The following is a 20985-nucleotide window of genomic DNA, read 5'->3' on the forward strand; positions in this document are numbered from 1 at the left end:
TCCTAACTAATGTTACCAACTAGCAGGACAGGGTAACAACTGTCTGGTTGTGCCCAGTCAGTCTAAAGCCTTGGGCAGCCCGCATGTCTGCAGAGCAACTACAAGGAGAGGATGACGAGCTAGAAAAGCAGCTACAAGTGAGTAAATAGCCATCTAGAAACTAAAGGAAGCCACCTTAAAACAATATCCTCAAAGATACTGAAGTATGAGGTGTTTGTTCAGATCTATGCAACACTGCAGTTATTTGGGGAACAAGCAAAGTTCAGCTGGTTATGGTCATGTTACAGCACATCATCAACCTTCATTTGGAAGGCTGGAAACAAGCCCCATTATTTCATTTTGTGCAAGTCTGTCTATTGCTCTAAGTCAGGTTTTGAAGCAAAAAATGAAGTAATAACAGTAGTTCTAGAATTTAGATATTAAAATTGTAACTGCTCAGGTACATGCCAATCATTTATGATTATTGCTCTTTTCAGATACAGACTTTCTGCAAGAAATCCTTTCTTTTGTTTGAGGAAAACAAAGCTAGCCAGTTACAGTGCTAACATGCAGTTCTCATAATTAGTCACAATGTCCACAGAATCTCTTCAGATATTGTCATGGGCAATTGAAAAGCATTTTGAAGTCAAAAAGTATTACTAATTGAAATATTGCAAGGTTCATAGCTTTCCTGTAAGAATGAAAATTTAATCTTAGAGTAAGTTACTTAGTAATTATCTGAAATTTGAAAAGGATTTGATCCTTCCTCTCACATCAACTTGAAAGTGCAAAGAAAAAAAATGCAAGTTCCAGTGTGAAGTGCCAAGGTCCTGGTTCCCTAAGATAGCAAGTAAGCTGCCTTTCATTTCCTAAATCGACATTTTTTAACCTTGTTGTCCACACCAGTACTGACTCTGGATTAGGAAAGGCCAGGTCTGAGCAAAAGACCAGTAATGGTAAAAGGAGATGCACCAAACATCTCATCAGTAGCTACTGCGGATTAAGGAGCAAGAAATTTCTTTAAAGTTAATCCTGCAACCAGTCCTGCTCTTGCTGAAGCCAGTATGTACAACTCTCACATGACAGGCTAAGCATGGCTTGTTCTCTGTCTGCTGACATGCACTGCACCCAAGCCAGGGTCTATGTGAATTTCTGTAGTCCCATGAATTAGTCTGTTTTCTAGCAGAGCATTGAACTGAAATGCAGCTTGAGGGAGTTTTCTGAAAATGAATCGAGCCTGATCCTCAAGTTTTCACTGAGATTGAACCAAATTAACAAAAAAGTGATTATCAACTAAGAAAGAAAGAAATAGAGAGGCAGGCTAGAGGAGAGGAGACATTGATGCTCACATCTGCCTAAAACTCAAGTTGCTCCACATCTTTCTCCCTTTAAACCAGTGTAGATTGCTTCAAAAATATGTTTAGTTCAAAAATATGTTTCTAGAGTTGTTTTTTTTTAGTGTATATTTCTAGTCTAAACCACAACTAAGTGGTTCAGTGCAGTCACAGATAAGCCAAAGCCAAAAGCACTGCTGGCTCCAGTGAGATGGGTAAAGAAGCACCAAAAAGGAGGCCAAGTCTGCAGCGAGGAACAAAAGAACACAGCTCACCAAGCAAACAAAAAAGTCCATGGGAAAAGAAATAAGGAATTAACAAATCAGAGCAGATATGAACAAGAAGGGATAGGAAAATTAGGAAGATTTCAGAACAAGGTATGTGGGAAAAAGCACCCTGCCATGAGGCTATTTTGAGTTTCCAGCATGAAGTATGCTGGGCTGCACCTCTCCTCTTGAGGGGTTATCCCTCCACACTGGTAGGAATGGACAGCATAGTTAACAAAATGCAATCAGGGAGAAAGCACAGCTCAGAAGCACACAATCAGCTGCTCCTCAGTGAAAAGTCATCCTGCCCAGTAAGACACCAGTAAAGAGAGAATACAAAAGAAAATGGTACCCCAGAGGTGGGAAAAAGTGGTGTAAGGTGCTTGCTCTTCCTGCTGTATGGTATCTGGAAACTACTTGGTTCAATATGAAGAAAATACAGAAGTTATTTTGATCTTTGTTATACAGATGGTGTTTTTGTATTACATTAATGAATGCATAGCACATTATCACATTCAATGTAAGCCACATGCAGGGAAGAGGTTTTAACTTCCAGATATATTGCCATTTTCTTCTCATTTTAAACATGTTGTAACAATTTTCACACAAATAGAGACCAGCCCACTGTGCTACAAATAATTATACAATCTCTAAAACAGCACCTTGTTCCAGCTATTTGGATTGGTCTTGGTTTTGATTTGTTTAGGTTTTTCCTTTTTGAAACCATGATTTAAAAAAATCAAACACAGACAAATCCTGCCAAAAAAATGTTTTCATAATGCCCACACCAAACATATCTAAAACAGTCTGTCAGCAACGCCTCTCTCAGCCAGACACCCCAAGAAACAGCATGCCCAACACAAAGCAGCAACACAAGTGTCCATGGATCACCATCAGATAAATTTTTAAACCCAGATACTGCACCCTTATTACAGCACAGCAGTACAAACTTCAGCTTTCCTCTTCCTCATCCTCCATGTGCTACAACCCTCCACCTTACCCCAGGAAGCGAGCTGAATCAGTTAAACCAGGCTTTAGCTCAGAGGAGGGTTTTTCAGACTGAAAAGCCTTAGGGACAAGACTTAGTTTGAACTGCCAATATAGTGGAGGTAAGACTTTCAGGACTGTGTATAACTGGCATAGTGCATGCAGGAGAAAATGTAACATGCTCAGTTGTTCTCTGCAAGCTCCTGTTTTAAGCCACTGGAGCACCCCTACAGCAAACTCAATCCATGTAAGGAGGATAGGGTAATACCTCTTTGGTTTGACAATGTCTCTGCATGTGGCTACTGTCAGTATTTTCTTAGTGCAGCCAATTAGGTTTTTTCTTGGTTAAAAATGCCACCATGGAGTTCCCAGGGAAAATAATAATGTGAAACAGCTGACAACATATTTACACTTAAGAGATTATTATTTGTTATAAAAACTGTAAGAAAGTGATAAACATGCATATGATGGTAGACCAGTTTTCATAATAGAAACGGAGGAAGAAACTGTAATATCACTTCTAAACAAACATTTATGCCAGTAAAGGTTCTACCACAGACATAACTGTATCAGCAGCAGAACTCAGTTTAAACAACAGAAGCCAAAATCATTTCCCTGAAATAACAGATGCTTCTACCACTGTGAACAGGGTGCAGGGCTTGCCAATACACCTACAACCACTCCCGCAAATATTTTGGAAAAAGTAAGCCTATAACTTCTGCCACTCTCACAGCCTTGGTCTACCACAAGCGAGAGCAAGCAACTTATGGGTTTTTTTCATTGAATTCTTAACGTATTTTATGCAATAGTTCTAACCTTGTAACTTCTTACAAGAAATGATCCACTGTTTCACTATGAAAATCTATCTGCAGTATCCAGTGAGGAGGTTTTACAGGTTGAAAAGGTGCCAGACTTCTAACATGTTCTTTGCATTTATAAGTTTGTAATCAAAATTCTGTTATTCCACATAGTAGCAAATACATAATTTTGCAGTATTGATGGAAATTTACACAGGCTACTAAACCACAGATTCTTCAACAACTTTAAGACTGTTTTATGATCTATTCAAGAATCCAAAAAGAAAAATATTGTCTACTCAAAATATTAATTTGACTAGTGTGACTTTCTGATTAGCTGATTTTTTATACCTGTTCATGCAGGAATTTTGGCATTACACAAAGCCTTTTTAGAAATGATGAAAGAAAAACATTTTTCTGGTCCTTGGAGACCTACACATGTAAATTCTGTTCATTACTAATGAACATAAATTTATTACCCATTTTCCATTCTTATTATCAGAGATGATTTATTTTATTTGCTACAGATGTGAGTTTTAACACCTTAACATTTAAGATATAAGTTTTAACATCAGTCACAGATAAGTAGGAAAGATACTATTCAAATGACATTTAAATTTTTGTAGGAAATACAGGAGGCATGTTCCCTATCAAGCATACCCCGTTATACTTGTATTTCTACATCTCTTGGGATTAAAGTGTTCAATATCGTCCAAGGGATAGCAAAACAACTGTTCTCAATGTATTTATTGTCATAAATATTGTACCTATTTGTGATTTGAAATGCAACCACCCTTGTAATCTATTGCTATCAAATAAAATTAGCTTGTAGTCACTTGCCTAATAGTTTTGATAGTATGTTATTATTCACACATTACAATGCAAGTAGCAACTTGAAACACCCTTTTCCCTTATGTGAATGAAGGAGTTTAGGAGTTTAAAATACTCCCATTACCTGGTTTCCTGCAAACCTGCTTTCCAAATCCTTTCTTCAAGAGTGTTTCATGACAGCAAAAAACCACAACCCCACGTTTGTGTGCTTGTAACCAGTTACAAAGTGTGGAAGACAAGAGGGTACCTCTGAAGAACACTAACAAGTCTCTCAGTAAATGGCTTTTTCCTCTTTCTCAAGGCTTTCATAGAATGAAAAGTATAACAGTTCTCAAATGCTGGCCATCTGAAAGGTACCTGCATTTAACATCACCATAACACCTAAAATAAATAAAGAAACATTTTGTTACCTTATGGTTTTAAGAGTTCCCAACCTGAGAAGAAAGGTATTAAACATTTGACACACACTAGATACTGGTTCCAGGGAACTCTACTCAAGTAGACAGCACTTCAAACTTTATATAAGCTTGTAATAAAGTTATAAAAAATAAAAAAAGCCTGATTGCCAGTTTCAAATGCACTACCTCTTTAAAGAATGATTTGCTCTTGTGGGCATGTAAAGACCTGCTAGTGCTACAGCTGCCACATAGCAGGGAATTTGTCTACAAAAGCAATGTGTCTAGTTGTAATCACCTTCTGAAACATAAAGGTGCTGATTTCTGATTTTATTACATTTATTATATTAAGTTATTATAGCATTCCTGTGCTGCATCTGTCATTCCTACTATGTACTCCGTTTCTCAGACATTCATAACTTAGTGACTTTAATTCATAGCCGTCTGAAATTTGGTGCATTAGTCAGCTTGCATGCAAATTTCCTCTGAAGAGGTGGGGGAAACAAAAAGCTTTGGATTTCTTCCTTGTGAGTCTAAGATATTTTATAAATATTGATAATATTTCAATTTATTAATAATATTTTATTTCATTAGGCCATGCCTTGGTTTAACAGCCTGTATCAGTGGTTTCCAGTCCAAACTGTACCAGGACCACGCTGGCCCTGTTCCTTCTTTGGTAGCTCTGTGCTGCCATGTGAAACTAGGGACACCGAGGGGTATCTGTGCAGACATGTAAATGCAATAGGGATGGCTCTCAAGGAGGGAGCAGATCTCGAAATGATCCTGAAATAACCTTGAAATAATTATGGGAGGCAATAATCCCTATTTTGCAATAGGATCTAGAAACTCCAGAGATTCAGACTTCAGATCCCATCTGTGACCACCAACAGGTTTCTTAATTTAATTCAGGTTGCACAGGGAACTTTAGCTGCCACTTAATTCACGACTATTATGACAAGTCTTATTACATATATCAAATAACTTGTAACATACCCCCAAAGTATCAACACATACAATACGTTCTAATAATGTCTATCACTTTTTATATCCAACAGTGAGTTCACTAAGCTCACTGGAACTCTAGGTGTAGTCTGAATAACCCAACAACTCTTACTTTATGAGCCATGCCTTGGCATGGTTTTATTTAGATTACATTCAGGTTTTTGCTGTTAGTAGACACTCAATAGCAAATACTTAAGTGTGGGTATCTGAAGTTACAAGTAGCTAACAGTAACATGTTTCATTATCTTCTTTTTCGCATGACTCAGGAAAGTACAATAATAAAATATCAAGAAAATAAGTATATGCAATTGTCATACATACACTGTCAATTCATATATATGAATTGATTTGATCCTGGTTTGCTTATATGACAGATGTGTAATTACACCGATTCCATGAAAACTTCATATACTATCAACACTAAAAATGCTAAAATTTTCTATACATTTTATTACAGATTAATCTTATTTTCTTCTTCAACAAGGCTATACTGTTTCCCTGCATTGGCACATGAACTTCTGCTGTGTAAAAAGGAAAGAAGCAAGTTTAACCTTATGGAAGAGCTCAGCAATCTAATAAAATCTGCTTTACTCACTATGCCACAGATAATTGCAAAATTCAGGTATTTCAGAGAAAAGTATACAGTATTATTGCTAATTTGTATATCTATATATAATATGCTACTGTCACATTTTTCCAAATGACCAGACCAGCAAAATAACCCTTTTCCCACTAAGTTCATGAAACTTACCACAGAAGTTTCTTTTGAAAACACAAGCCTGTCTGGATAGAAGGCATGTTAACTGTGGAAGTGCACACGCATCTGCCTCACTGAAAGACCTTGGGTCACCTCAAAGAATGATACTGTGACAGTGACAGTGAATTGCCTATTACCTGTTTGTCTGTGAAAAGTAAACAAATACTTTCTTTCTGCTTCATTTTAATCCTACTGAGGTGGAGAAGAGCTCTCCAGAATTATGAAAGGCAAAGGCAGAAGGTCTGTCTGTAGAATTCAAATTGGCGTTTAAGTGAAAGGGAGAGCCACAGATTAAGGATTAACAGATCAGATGGCAGAGTCCACTACTTTACCAAAATCTGTCTTCTTTGCATCAGTGCTAATCATTTTCTTTAAACAAACAACAGTGGCTTTTCAAAAGGAGATGTACTTCCATCCAAAGCATAAGCTAGCTAGGTCATTCCTCTGCCACAGAAAGACATTTAGTGTGAGTTATAATTGACTTATAACAGGGATGAGTGCATTTCTTCAGGTTCTTCATATGGGTAGGCAAAGGGGACTACTTACATGCTTTTCAACCAACTTAAATTTTGATTGTAGGAACAGGAATATCATGATACAAAGGTTTATTATTTTTAGAATGTTGAGTGCATACAGGAAGAACTTCTGTGAACTAAAAAACCATATTGCATACATTTACATCCAGCAGAAAACACATCAAAACATGCCTTCTTTCTTCATTATCTCACTTTAATGGAGTATGACCACTAACATGAGTTACTGTATTTTAACTTGTCTCAAAAAATGTGAAAATGTACATGAAAATGAGGCAAATCTGAACATTTTTCAAGCTGATTTCACTGATAAAGGAGCAACAAATCTGGCAAGAACAGGTACATGCAAGGTAGTTATGCATGCAGCCTCCCAACTAGGCTGAGTGCTGAATGGGAACTGACATTTCATATTCTTGTGTGGTTTTCTCTTATTTTTTTTAAACAATTAAAAAAATCCCTCATTATCCTGAATTCAGAGCTATATGACAAAAAAAAACCCTGGAAGCAAAAGCATCATTTAAATGTTCTTAGCACAGGAAGTCAATCTGTGGAATGAAGAATTAGTAAAATGGAGATATCTACAATCTTTTAAGAAGAGAGTCTCTAGGTTTGTCAGGATCACTTTTTAGAGGGTTCTTACCTGCCCTGGCCTGACAGGCCCTTACAGAAATCACCAGAGAAAAAGAACAAAGAAATCCAGACCTAACTAGAATGGTAATGTGAAAAATATTCTGAGACAAATACACTGGGTGAATTTGCTGTTAAGTTTGCGAAGTTATGCTGGAAGTGGTTTTTGTCAAATACAAATTTGTTTAGAGACATGGGTGTGTCCTTTGTTTTACCCTTTCCTTCTCTTCCCTACCATGAGCCTCAGACTCAATGCTTATATCTGCACCAACTCAACAGGAGCAGTCTTATGCAAGCTTGAGGGTAAACACTGGCAAAAAAAAAAAAATCATTAATAATTTGAAACTGATAGTATTGTTCCTGCCTTAGTTTTTGGCTAACAACCGGTGCTCTCCCAGATAACACCCACACAGTTCAAGGAAGGGTATGAACCACAGACTGCTCACAGGAAACTGAATGAATGAGGTCTCCAGGCTGTTGGTGAAGCGCTTGTGCACGTCAGTGATATTTGAGCTGTAATAGAAAATGGACCTTGGCTTGTTCCCTTTGCTGCTGTACACAAAGACTACTATCTCTCCTCTACAATTGAGTTTTTCTCTCTACAGTGAAAAAGAAAGGGACTGGACTGGCTTCTTCTTTCCCTTTCATTGCCCTCTTCCACCATGTTGCAAAATTTGGGAAACCCAAGAAAGGAGGGAACATCTCATAGCAATAGGTGCTAGCCTGCAGCACACCACTCTGAGCTGCAGGCAGCTCTCAGCAGGCAAGCAGAATGATACTTTCCAATACTTCTCAAGTATTACTGCTTTCCAGGCTTCTGGATTTACCAGCACCCATAGCCTGTTCCATTTCAATGCTCAGGTAGAATGTTAAAGAGGTGCTGTGTTATAGCCATGAACACATGGGGAATATCAGCCAGCTGAATGTAGGGGACTCCTTCCCTTGGCTAAAATTCAAACTATATACACGCATGCATGTGCTGTTCCAGACTAATACAGCTCAGTCTACAAATGATGTTAATAAAGGCTATAATTTTTTCCGACTATACCAAATAAACCTACTTCCATGAAGCGATGGTAATACAGTTTGCCATAGGATTCAGTACATTTTTGTATTTCTTAGTAAAGAACCCCATGTACTCTATTGCATACTGATCACACTTGGCTCAAGAACACACATGGAAACTCCACACACATAAAAAAAAAAAAGACAGGAGAGAAAATCAGACAACTGATTCTAGGAGAAACTCCGCTGTACATTGGAAAGTGAAACCCAACACTCAAAATGAATAATTTGTTACCCATTATTTTATGAGGTACAGTTGCACCACAGGAAACAAAAGCAGACAACATACAAGCAGAATGAAGAATGTTCAGCTCTGCCTGGTGTCACCAAAATCACTGCAAGCAAAACCAATTGCCTCAAAGGCAAAAACATAACTTTGTCTGATGTAGGCTTTATTTTTATTCTTTTTTTTTTTTTTTTTCACTTCAAGTAACTGGTTCTGCTGCCATGGCTCTGATCAGCAGTAAATTAGGATTAGGCGGAAAGGACTAGGATGAGGGGGTAATGTACAAGCTGGAGGGCAGAAATGAGAAAAGAGAATTGATAAATAATACACAGGTCTCTCGTGTGAAAAGCTGGCAGAACTGCTGAGGAATAACTTGAAATACTATCCACATGCCACTGACAGGAAAATTGTCAGGGGAGAAGGGTTTACATCCAGAGAGGAACCCACTGACGGAAAAGTCTGTTTAAGATTCCTTGACCTCAGGGGAAAAACAGGATGGTAAACACTGGGTCCTCATACAAATGAGGAGTAGCAGGGTTTGCAGAATAAGACTGTCCGAAATGCTCTGAAGATACCCATTCAGTGTTACGAACCTTACTGTACTCTTTGGAGAAAGGACAGCTGTTGAAAAGAAACTCTCCCGGCAACAAAATATGTGCTCAGCTCTACAAACCAAAATTGTCAAGGAGGGGCAAAATAAAAGGAAGACAGAGTAGGAAAAGTTCTTTGAGGTATTTCCAGTCTACAGAAAAGGCTTCAATTTTGTCAGTACTTTCAGCATACTTGCCAAGGGACAGCGAGACCTTCTTCAGCCTAAGATGCATCATCTTTCTGCCTGTCTCTTGCTTGGCAGGAAAGATCCTAAGATTCAGTATCATTTCAATACAATGGATAGGCCTAGCTGTGTGGCAACCTTCTTGAAGTCATCTGATGAAAAAGACAGTTTGACAGAATTACATTTTCAAACTCTGACTCTATGTGTCTGCCTTCAAAAGGCTTGTCTTCTGGTTGGGCATATGGAAACACACACATACACATTCTGCTTTATTGCAGAACATGATTGACAAATACAAAGAGAGAGCTGAGGAGGAAGCAAGAATAATTAAACAGAAAGAAAAATGTAAGAAAATTCTCTAGACTACAGAGGCAAAGGGCACTTTATCATATAGCCAACCAGATCAATAGACAAGTCTGTGAGGAACCAGGGGAACTTGGCATGAGTGAAAGGGGAGATTCTCTCTCCATCTGGACGACGCTGCCTCATGCTGAGAACACGCTCTGACTCTACAATCCTGTGCTAAAAACCACACCAAAACATTGATGGCAACTGGCAACTTCAAAATCTTAACTGCCCCAAGTAATGTGTCTCAGAGAAATACAGCAAACCCACGGGTAATGTATAAAACTACACATATAAAACTGGTGAGGAGACACCTATGAGATGCCTTCCAGCTCCAAAGACACAAGTGATAATGAGAAGAACCCTGCTCTCTTCTTAGGAGATCACCTATGTGTTGAAAAAAAATAAGCTCATAGGTTGCAAAGTGGAAGTTAAAATCATCTACCTTCGAAATGGCAACATATAATCAAAGCACAGGAACAGCCACTCAACACACTACCACAAAACAATACTTGTATTTCAAAAAATGGAACTTCTATGAACTGTGCTGAGATATTTTCCATAGCCTCTAGGATGTTACCATTACAAAATGTGCCTTGATCTGCAGCTCACTTTTTCGGTCCTTAATTCATCTTACTGCATCTAGATACATCATCCAAGTCCACAGGGTCTTTAAAAATCTTTCAGGTGGTTCTTCCATGTGACTATGCTGCACTGTTTTTTTCTTTCTTCTCATCTTTGCTTATAAATCATTCCCTCTAGTCTCCAATAATTTTTAATGCTCTGCTGTGAGTCTCAGTCAATTAACCTGTACCTTCAGGTGGTCAAATTTGGATCCAGTTTTCCTGTTATTGTCTTTCCTTGTATTTTGTGCATTTGTTTTAAATTCCCTTAACAATTATGCCAATCCCTAGACAGGGAGCATTATAAAAAGAAATATCACTAAGTTCTTTTAAAGGCCAAAATTTGAAAATTACCCTGTTTATTTGAAATCAACATAGTTTTACACAAATGAAAGAAGTCTTTCTTGAATGAGAAAATACAGGTAAAAAAGAAAGAGGGGAAGATGGACTGTTGAGATTATTTTTATTAAATACCTATATTAACATGCAATAGCTAGAATTATACTTTTATAAGCTTTTAAGACATCAATACTGACTACCATTACAAAACACAAGTGAGACAGATATTTAACCATTAATTATATATTTTCTAAACTATTTGTTTCCAGCTTAGCCACAGGCCTCCCAGGGTTTGAGTATATTTATAAAAAAATAAATACACATTCAAACAAATAACGTCCTTGCTGCTAAGGCTGAAAGTTGGCTTGCTTGTCCTCATAGTAACTAAAAAAACAGTCTAAAAAGCAGGAGAGTAATGAATAAAAACCAGTGATTACTAATGAAATCCTTAAAGGCAGTTTTATAATAATTAACATAAAGGTCACCTTAATAGTCAATTTAGAGATATTTCTAGATCTCCCAAGCCAAAAGATAAACTCTTCAGTAGTAAAACTGGCCATTATTAGAAAGTTCATTTCATTGTTCAGCCTCTAATTCGTTACCTGTAATTAAGAAAAATCAGATTTCGAAGCAACGAGAGAAGACTGTGATAAAGCTGTTTGAAGTACACTCTGGCAGGGATAAAGCCAGCAGAGAGGTGGCTGTCATAAAATAGCCAAATGGCTTTTTCCACCTCCATCAAGGTCACTTTACTGATGATGTGCTCAATAAGATGATAATGCATTTAACCACTTTCCTTGCATCTGACTTCGACCTTACTGCAAATCCAAATGGCCTTGTTTAACTACCCTGGCCTTTCAACATTTCCCTGAACAAAGATAATTAAGGAGATATACTGCCCCCTACTATCACAGGAATTGAAAGACAAATAAACTTTTAAGAGCACAGGCAGGTGTCTATTGCATTAATGTACAATGTTTAAGCAGGGGGCAAAATGAAATAATGGTTAAATAATCATAAAAGGTTAACAAAGTTAACTTTGCTATGTAAGGCAATTCTGTTCTATTTAAAAGAAAGAACATAAGAGGCTTTCCAGGCTACTTTTTACAACTCCCTGGACAACAGTCTTTTCTTTAATGCAGTTTCTGACTTAAGAGGAAAAATGTCCTGCAAAAATTAACAACTCTGAAATTCCTGCAGATTTGAAACTGGTTATATTTCATACAAGGGTACAATAATGTTTTATGAAAAAGCAAGTCTATATGATTAAACCAAAAGCTGCTCTAAAAAACCATTTCCATTCCTTTTTTCCCCCCTTTGTGTGTGGTCAGCAACTACACTAGAGGTGAAAATTAAAGCAGTTTAAAAATTAGCTTGGCATATAGAACTGGTGAGGAGACAGCTAGTTTGGCAGTCACGACAATTTGAAAGCTTAAGGTGGTGATTTGAAATGATATTTACAATTAGGAACACCAACCAAATAATATCATTCTATAACAGCAGTTGCTTTTTTAAAATAAATTTGATTAATATATACTCTTATATTCCAAATAGCTCTCCAGGACACTAATTCTTCTTGATATCATGAAAAAAAAGCCCCATGTCAATAGCTCTTGTACTAATAACAACTGAAACAGAATAAAAAAGCTGGTAAAGCAGTTGGATGTTAGTTATGCAGAGATGCAAGAGATCTTATTTTAGATTAATTTTTTTTCTTCTAAATCTGTTTTTCTTTTAATCATCTTAGAAATATTGCTGTATAGGTCTGAATCCCCTTCAAAAGCAAGTAGAGTGGCAAAACAGCAAGTTGTATCAGAAAGATAAAAACACATAACTCACTGCTGATGTGATACTAGATATGTTAGCTTACTGCTACTGCCAAAATTGCTCTTCCTTTGCCACAGAAAAGTAAGTATGCAGAAAACCTGTCACATGTCTTTAATCAGTTTGATCATAATGCAGTTCTTCAGAAATTACAGCAAATCCACTCCTGCCATTTTGTCAGGTCACTATTACTTTGAGTTGTAGATATAGCTTGTGCAAATTTCAACATGTTCACGTATTTGGCTTAATCTTTTGCTTAATGCACTTCTTAATGCAGACTCAACTCCTGGATTCTGAATACACCAGAAGTTAAACCTCCTGTAAAGGTACTTTCACGTAGTAAATACAAAAATCAGTGATTACAGTATCAAAACCATGATGTTTGCAATGATTCATATACCAAAACTATGCAAAGTCTTTTCTGCTGTAAATAACAGCCATAAATAAGCCTTTCACTCTGAGCTAGAATGATTTACGGTTTCCAGATACGAGAAGTCTACCTTTTTCTTACATCTAAAAGACTTGCTTCAAAAACAATCTTCTTTACAGCAGTTTACACAAAACAATTGTTTCATTTCAAGTTTGGATAAATGGTGGCCCTAGTCAATTTCAAAAGAAGACTACACACCTTGCTGTTACCTTGAGTGAGTCCTCAAGTTTTCATGTACAATTGCACTTTGAATTCCTTAATCTTACACAAAGAGGATGAATGGCTATTTTCTACTCATTCAGAGTATTTCAGCCACCTACTCATTTTGTTCAGAGTTTTAATGTGGGTGACGCTTTTTAAAGGAACACAAGAGCCATTTTTTCCACTTGTCCCTAACACTTAAAAAGGTTAACTTAACTGGAAAACTACATAAACATTTTTTTAGTACAGTTGCTTTATTTCATCCTGATCTCTTGTTTTGTATAAAAATCTTCAAACCTAAAAGATATACACCTCTTCAAACCATTAGTGATGTCACCAGCTCACAGCATCATAGTCCATACATTGCTGAACATACAAACGCCCTCTTGCTATTCTGAAATGCATAAATCTGTAACTACCTCAGGAAAAGGTCCTTCAAACCCACACAAAGCATAGCCTACAGATGTATTTAGAATGCATATAACCACCAAGAAGATCTCTGAACACATGCAGAAAGGATAGCAAAGCTAATGTTTTTTTCTTATTTTGGACAAAAGTGAAGTCCTATTTTCTCATATCATTACTCAAATGCCTATGCTGAACAAAGCCTACATATTAAGACCTTTTTATTTTTCCTTGTTTAGTTCAACAAGTGAATTGGGAAGCAATACAAGTTACAGGAAGAGAAGTTATAAAGTCTGATCTCACAACTGCTTATCAGACCATTATGGTATTTTGAAAAGTCATGTTAAATCTTCACAGATGCATGCCCGAACTGAAGGAATACAGTTCAACATCAATTCCCTAAGTGGGGTCCATTTGCATCATATACTGATATTTACAGATATTTCTATATCTCTCAAGCCAAAGGATAAACTCTTCAGTACTAAAATTTGCCATTATTATAAAAGTTAATTTCAATGCTTGGTCTCTAACTTGCTATCTGTAATTTAAAAAATCAGATTTAAAAGCTGATGGGTGTATGGCAGCATTCTTCTTGTGGACCTGTAGAATGAACACACACCTGACATGACATTTTATGGTTTTTTTATTGCATCAATTATCAATTTTTCCTAGGATGCTACCACTTTGGCTGCTTTTCTTCAAATGGAAAAAAAATATACCCTATGCTGCATGGAACATGCAACTTCTTGTGTCAGAAAGGTTAGAAAGTAAAAATGACAAGACAAAGCCATCAAACATAAAAGGTTTTTTTAAAGTTTCTACTGCTGTAGGTTTCTTGCTAAATTGTAACATACCGTTTTATAACTCCTTGAAAGGAAAAATACCCTTTTACTGTGAAATATGAGGCCACTCTCCACACAGGAATGCAGAACGATTAATCAAAAAAATTTTGTAACATCTCATTTTTAGTTACTGAGCTGCTTGACAGTTTTGAACCCCAATCTGAGAGATGAAAATAAAAGTAAGCTATTTTTTTCTGTTTTTGTTTGAGCACTTTCCCCTTCCTGGGTTTTAAACAAATATTTCCACCAGAACTTACTGAGGATATATGAAAGATTTACCTTTGGAATGAAGGAAAAGTGCACTCCACCAGCTGCATGCACACTATCCAGAAGTTCATGGGAATAAACCCAGCCTATTTAGTGCCTTATACAAATTACAAATTCTTATCTTAATGGTAGGCTATACTTAACAATAGGCAATTAGATCCTCGTGTCTATTAAGAAATTAACACACTTTCCAACGCATAGGGGACTCTTGCCATCTTCAGTAACTTTTCTACACATTTTCAGTGAATTTACTCTGTGGATTAGAGATCTTAGGGGAGAGAAGGTACTCCCCCTCCCCTGCCTCCATTGTTCTCTACCTTCAAAGCTTCAAGCAAACAGCTCCAGAGCAGCTCAGTCTTTGTCTGGGAGTTTGGTAGTTCACATCCTAAGTTTCTTTTCCCATTGCTAAAATATTAGAAAAGCAAGGTTTTTGAAAGCTTTCCACAGGATCAGCCAGAAAACAGACACAAAGTTAACAAAGGGCAGCTATCACCACAAAGTGTCAGGTTTGTTTACTGGAGCAGATCAGTATTTCCCCAAATCTTCAAAGTTCAGACTGTTTTGTTTAATAAACTGTTAAAAATGGTAAATGGGCTAAGTAAGGTGAACAAAAGTGAAGATAGTTTAAAATAAAGCACTCCACAGACAGATGGGTAGTTCAAATTCAGATTCTGTGGATGAACAGGAAAACTAAAACAGAGTGTGCACAAAAACTGCAATGGTATCTTCATGCACTGGAATACAGATATTATTATTTTAAGTAAATTTAATTACTGACATACCTTTCTCAGTTTTTTTTTCCCCTCAATCCTTCCTTAAAGTCTACCCTAGCAATTAACATAGGTCTCCGGATGGCTCACTGAAATATTTAAAGCTGAAGAACAAAAGGTTTATTTTAAAAATGAAAACCTTGGCTTGTACAACTCCAGACATGAATCTGCTTTCAATTACTGAAAGTATTTCCACTTCAGCGAAAAAGGATCAAATCTTCAACTACACCATCTTTAGGCAATGAATTAGATTATATTAAGCTTTAAGAATGCAGAATGACTTTGTGACACAGCTGTATATTCCAAGCGTATAGTGAATTAGGTACACAAAAAAGAAGGAGCTGGCACTTTAAATGAGAAGCAGACAGAAATGTGTCTGCTCACAGCAGCTCCGTACTTCCATACCAAAGCTCTGCTTTAGGGCTGGTTTTTTTTCAGGTGCCCACATAAATGTCAAAGATTACACTAAGCTTTAAATGAAGGATTTTACAATCCTTTAGAAATTAATCTGTGCTGATTCCTCCCCCATACTCTTATTTGCATAATTTGCACTGTTGTAAAGTTACATTTTTCTTTCTAGACTTTTGAGCCAGCACAACCTCTTCCTCATGCCCCCCAGTGCAGCAGGTATCGCATCCCCGAGGAAGCATGACAATCAGAGGCACTTCATACTCTTCCCATTATGCGAGCATAACAGAGTCGGGCGAGGGAGCTCGAAGGCTTCACTCCGCAGCGAGATGCGATACCTCAACTGCAAATTATACAAAAACTTCTCATTTCTTACATCTCCGATTTCGCGAGTCTCTCCTACCGCATCCCAGCCAGGCACGGGGTCGAGCTCTTTCAGCAGCACGGCCGGGCACAGGACGCGAGCGGCTCCCTCCCAGCTTAGCCACCCTCGGCTGGCAGGGCGGGCAGTGCGGGCCGCCCGCGGCTCCTCGCAGCGCTGCCCGAGCCGCGGAATGAGGCGGCGGCGCCGCCCCCGGCCCCGGCCCGGCCCCGCCCGCGCCCCGCCCCAAGCCCACCTCGGGCGGCCCGCGCCGCTCCGCCGCCGGCCCCGGCTGCGCCCCGCGCCGCTGGCCCGGCCCCGGCTGCGCCCCGCGCCGCTCGCCGCCGGCCCGGCCCCACACAGCCCGCGGCGGCGGCGGCCCCGCGCCCTCCCGGCCGGCGGCGGCGGCGGCGGCCGGGCTCGGCTCCGCATAACCCTTTCGGCTTCGCGCAGCGGCCGCGAGCGCGTACGGCCCGGCGCTCCGGGGAAGGGCAGAAGGAGCCTTCCCGGAGAGCGCGGAGCCGCTGCCGCGGCGCTGTTCGTACGGCTCACGGACAGCGCGGGGCCGCGGGCGGCCGCCGCAAAGCGGGGGTTTCCCGAGACACAGAATAAACTCCCTGCCGCGCAAGGTAGTTGGGATATTAGCGGAAAGTACGTGCCTGCTCCCTCCTGTGCGAGCCGCCGCCGCAGCCGGGAGGCACCGGGGGAGAGCAGCTCCGCTCGGTGCCTGAGGAGCAGCGCGGCTGAGCAGACGGAGCGGGCCGGGGCCAGAGCGCAGCTGTGAGCGCGCAGATGTGACACCGGCCCCCTCATCACGCACCACCTGGGCTTTAATTGAAACAGAAACACCTCCCCCTCCATTTACCACCGTAGGAGACGCTTTTTCTTCGCGTCTATAGAGGCATGATTGTAACACACTCTGCTGACTTCAAAACACTCGGCTATCTACCATCAAGTTCTCTGCTAATGAAGCCTTTGGAGTTCCAGCTTGATCTGGATGCATCGTAACTGTCAGATAAAGCTATCAAATAATAGATACAAAATACGGTATTTGTAGGTCTGTCCATTAATTTCTGAAATGCTGTAGAGAGCAAGAAGAACTAGATGCCTACAGAATATGCAGTTACCAATGTATTCATTCAAAACAGAAAAGCCTATTTTCAGCTGGTAACCTAACTGAAGTTCATGCCTCTGTGTTTAGTAAAAGAACCAGGGTTTTAATATTATTTCTTCTCTCTCTCTTTTTTTTTTTTTTTTTTTTTTTTTTTTTTAACTACCTCCTTTTGGAACATGGAACTCCTTTATAATGTCCACGGGAATGATATCTCCAACTTCATTCTTAACATCACTACACAAAGACCCTTCTGAGCTGGCTTAGAAAATGCATGGGTACGTAGGAATTCCTACAAAACTTCTAATATGGTTTTCTTTTCACCTTGGACCTTTGCTAATAACAACTAACTTAATTCTCTCTCACCCTATTACAAAATCCATTGCTGACTCAGGCCAAGTTATCACAGCAGCTGCCCAGAAGCCACATTTTGCCAAAAATCAGATCAAGACATTGTTAATGATTATACAATACTTCCAGGGGAAAATAATACCATTCCAGAATATCTTTTCAACGCTGTTCTGTAGAAGGCTGCAATAAAACCACATATTTTAGATGTGCTATTTATAAGAAATTTAATACTATCCAAAAAGCTCACACAATTCCTATAGAAACAAAGACTATACAGATTGAAATAGTAGAATTCTGTGAAATGGGGGACAATAATGGTCTAAGTAGCCAGGTCCTGATGAGGGCAGTCGTGGCTGGGAGTGGGGAAAAATCCTGAAAAAATGCACTAATACTGCATCTTGACCTGAAGCTCTTCAAGTCACATATGCAACTGACTATGTGTGCTTTGACTGAGCACAAGGGAGAAACTTTAATATAACCACCACTGACAAACTCTGCTCAGGTTTGGGGGCAGTTTGATAAAAATTGGAGGCTTTTTGCAGTTCAAATTCTGGACAGACTCCTATCTGTGCTAGGTACAAGACCAGCCAAGAAAAAGCTAGGAGATGAAATAATGAACTAATATAGTCAGTTTAATGAAGCAAGTTTCTAGCAATTCCACAGCAACCTTCATATTCTCAGCATCTCTTCCAAGGGGTCTAGTTGCAATAAATGAGGTATTAGATCATACAAATACGCTTTTCCAAACTGCTTGAATGGAGTACCTATGGATAAGCACTTTCTGCCATTGAAAAACCTACTAAGTAATTCATTATTTCAGGAATATATCCTTTCAGATCTTAAAAGGAGGAGGAACTGGATGCTTAGAGTCAGCTTGTGCAGAGCTTTAGAGCACGTTTGAATTTCTGCCCTCAGAGAGCCCCAGTAATTGCACTCCCTTTACAGAAGACTGCCGTGGACCTGTGAAGGAAGCAGGCTATTGGGTCCTCCAAGAGCCAGATACTATGGAAGAAAGTACATATTTAGATAATCCCTATTTTCAAAGGAAAATTATCCACACTATACCTTCTGTACCATTTTTCTACTACATTCAGTAAATGAAGACTGCACATTATCAAAAAATAGGACCTGGATGTCACTGCAGTGCATCCACTTTCTCCATTTTCAGCCAGCTGCAACAGAATTTTCCTTTGCTGTGATGCCCCCTGTGCTGAGATTCCACTGTCCCATTAATGCCAGCACAAATGATTTATGAAATCTATTAGGTGCAACACTAAAGACATCTCAAACATAAATGTTTGCTTAGGAAAATATTTCTTTGGAGTAGACAAATGGGGGTTGAAGCAAACTCCAACACAGATATTTTACTTTATGCCAATATAGCTCATGGCCAAACAGTGGAAGGAAGGATCAAACAAAACCTTGGGAGTTGCTGGAAGGGCTGGGGGGAAGAATAGCATATGTGTTTCATTCATACAAAAAGGGAGAAGCACTTAAAAAAAAAAATTGATCAGAAGGATTATTGCAGTAAATTATGCAGAGCATTAACCATTGAATTTGAACCCATCTTTAGTCTTTCTTTATTAATAACTCATTATAGTCCTTTTTCTTAATGTGGAATAAATTAGAGCCATGTTAAGCCATGCAGCTATCTGCAGGTACATTTATCACTACGGTAGCCACTTTTACTCTCCTTTCTGGAAGCTGCATTTCACGGGCAACAAACACTCATCCCCTGCTGAACTCAAGTCATGGTGGCCTTTTCAGGTCACCAGCAGGGTCACCTAAATCTTACCTTTTTTTCAAAGAACTGAAAGGTACCTCACAGCTGGCCTTGACATATGTGAAAGAATTTCTCTTTCACTCTCACACTCTCTCTGTCGTATTGCCACAATTTAGATCAGTGAAAACAAGTGAGCTAGGGGCCTTGCTGGTATAAAAGGGTGGGGAACTGCCAACAGGATGTTCTTTGTGGGAACTCAAAGCTTTTGGAACCGATTCCTCTTGCCTGATCCAGAAGAGCTCAAATTTTATGGCCTTCATAGCATGTTGCATAGTTCATATTTTTCCAGAGTGCCTGAAAACAAGAGAATTGTGGATGTGGTTAGTTTATGGAGGCAGGGCTGTGCTTCAGCTTTTAAACTGGCTGGTTTGCATTTGTCTGAGGAGGGAGGCCTATTGCAGCTTAGTCACAATGATTAATTTTGATATTTGCATTTGAATTTGGTCAGATATTCAGGAATTTAAAGGCAGTAACAAACATATACACTCTCTGATAAAGGTAGGTATTATCACAGAGGACTGACCCATTCCATCGCTATAGCTGACACCTGGAAAGGACTTAGGAGGTTCCACTGGAGGTGATTTTGGGCAGTCATTAGACCAGAGTGGCCTAGGTACAAGTAGCTGTACTCCTTGCAGCACATAACACTTCAGTCCTTACTGTTACCTTCTCTGAGTGCCATCATGCCAAAGCTTTCTCAAAGGAGAAAGCTTTATTGTGCCTGTTTTTCACATGGCAAATGAAGGCACAAAGGTGACTTGTCAAGGCCAAAAAAGTAGTACCATGAGGGAGGGAAAACATAGTGCCTCAGATAGTCTTTTGGAGCTTACTCTAATCACTGAGCCTTTTCTTCTTCTCATCAAAATAATAATTTCAGCTATTTATCAACATTCATGATGGTCAGTGACTTTTAATAAAAAGGAACAAACACCTTTTTAGCCAAATACTCATTCACCTATTTGAATAGTAGCAGCCTAAGCGCCCTGTTAAGACATCCTATCATAAATACTTAATTAGTGTTACAATCACTTCTACTGAGTTTTTAGGTGTATTTTATAGAGATAGGGTTGCCTGCATTACAAAGAAGTAAAAATGGAGTATCCACCTAGAAGCTGAAATTGCACATCTTCAGTGTATCAATTTGGAAACCTGTGTTACAACGCTACAAAAAGACAGGGTATTAAGTTATGAAATTTAAACAATGCCTAAGAGAAAGATTTTTGTCAGATAAGGCATAATTTATAACAGCAACATATATTCTCAGGTCTGTTTTACAAAACAGACTTGATCAAGCAGAATAGTTATAATATAGCTTTCCAGTTCTGGCTGGAAATGTATTTTTAAAAAAAGA

The 20985-nt window shown here is 38.9% G+C and overlaps 1 protein-coding gene across 11 annotated transcripts in view; it reads right to left on the reverse strand.

Moving 5' to 3' along the window:
- Window positions 1-20985, reverse strand: part of TENM3 (teneurin transmembrane protein 3) — a 469046-nt gene that overhangs the window by 221560 nt on the left and 226501 nt on the right. For 2 of the 11 annotated variants that reach the window (XM_068187020.1, XM_068187015.1), the window contains exons 1-2: window positions 16405-16573; window positions 15633-15724 (exon numbers count right to left, since the gene is read on the reverse strand). The exons of 6 other annotated variants lie outside the window; for them this stretch is intronic. The gene's annotated coding sequence lies outside the window, so the exon portion shown is untranslated. Of the gene's footprint in view, window positions 1-15632; window positions 15725-16404; window positions 16574-20985 lie in introns of those variants that run through there. 3 more of the 11 variants (XM_068187021.1, XM_068187017.1, XM_068187016.1) reach the window with 2 other exon arrangements.

The sequence above is a fragment of the Anomalospiza imberbis genome, chromosome 4 (assembly GCF_031753505.1).
Source record: "Anomalospiza imberbis isolate Cuckoo-Finch-1a 21T00152 chromosome 4, ASM3175350v1, whole genome shotgun sequence".
Classification (NCBI taxonomy): domain Eukaryota; kingdom Metazoa; phylum Chordata; class Aves; order Passeriformes; family Viduidae; genus Anomalospiza; species Anomalospiza imberbis.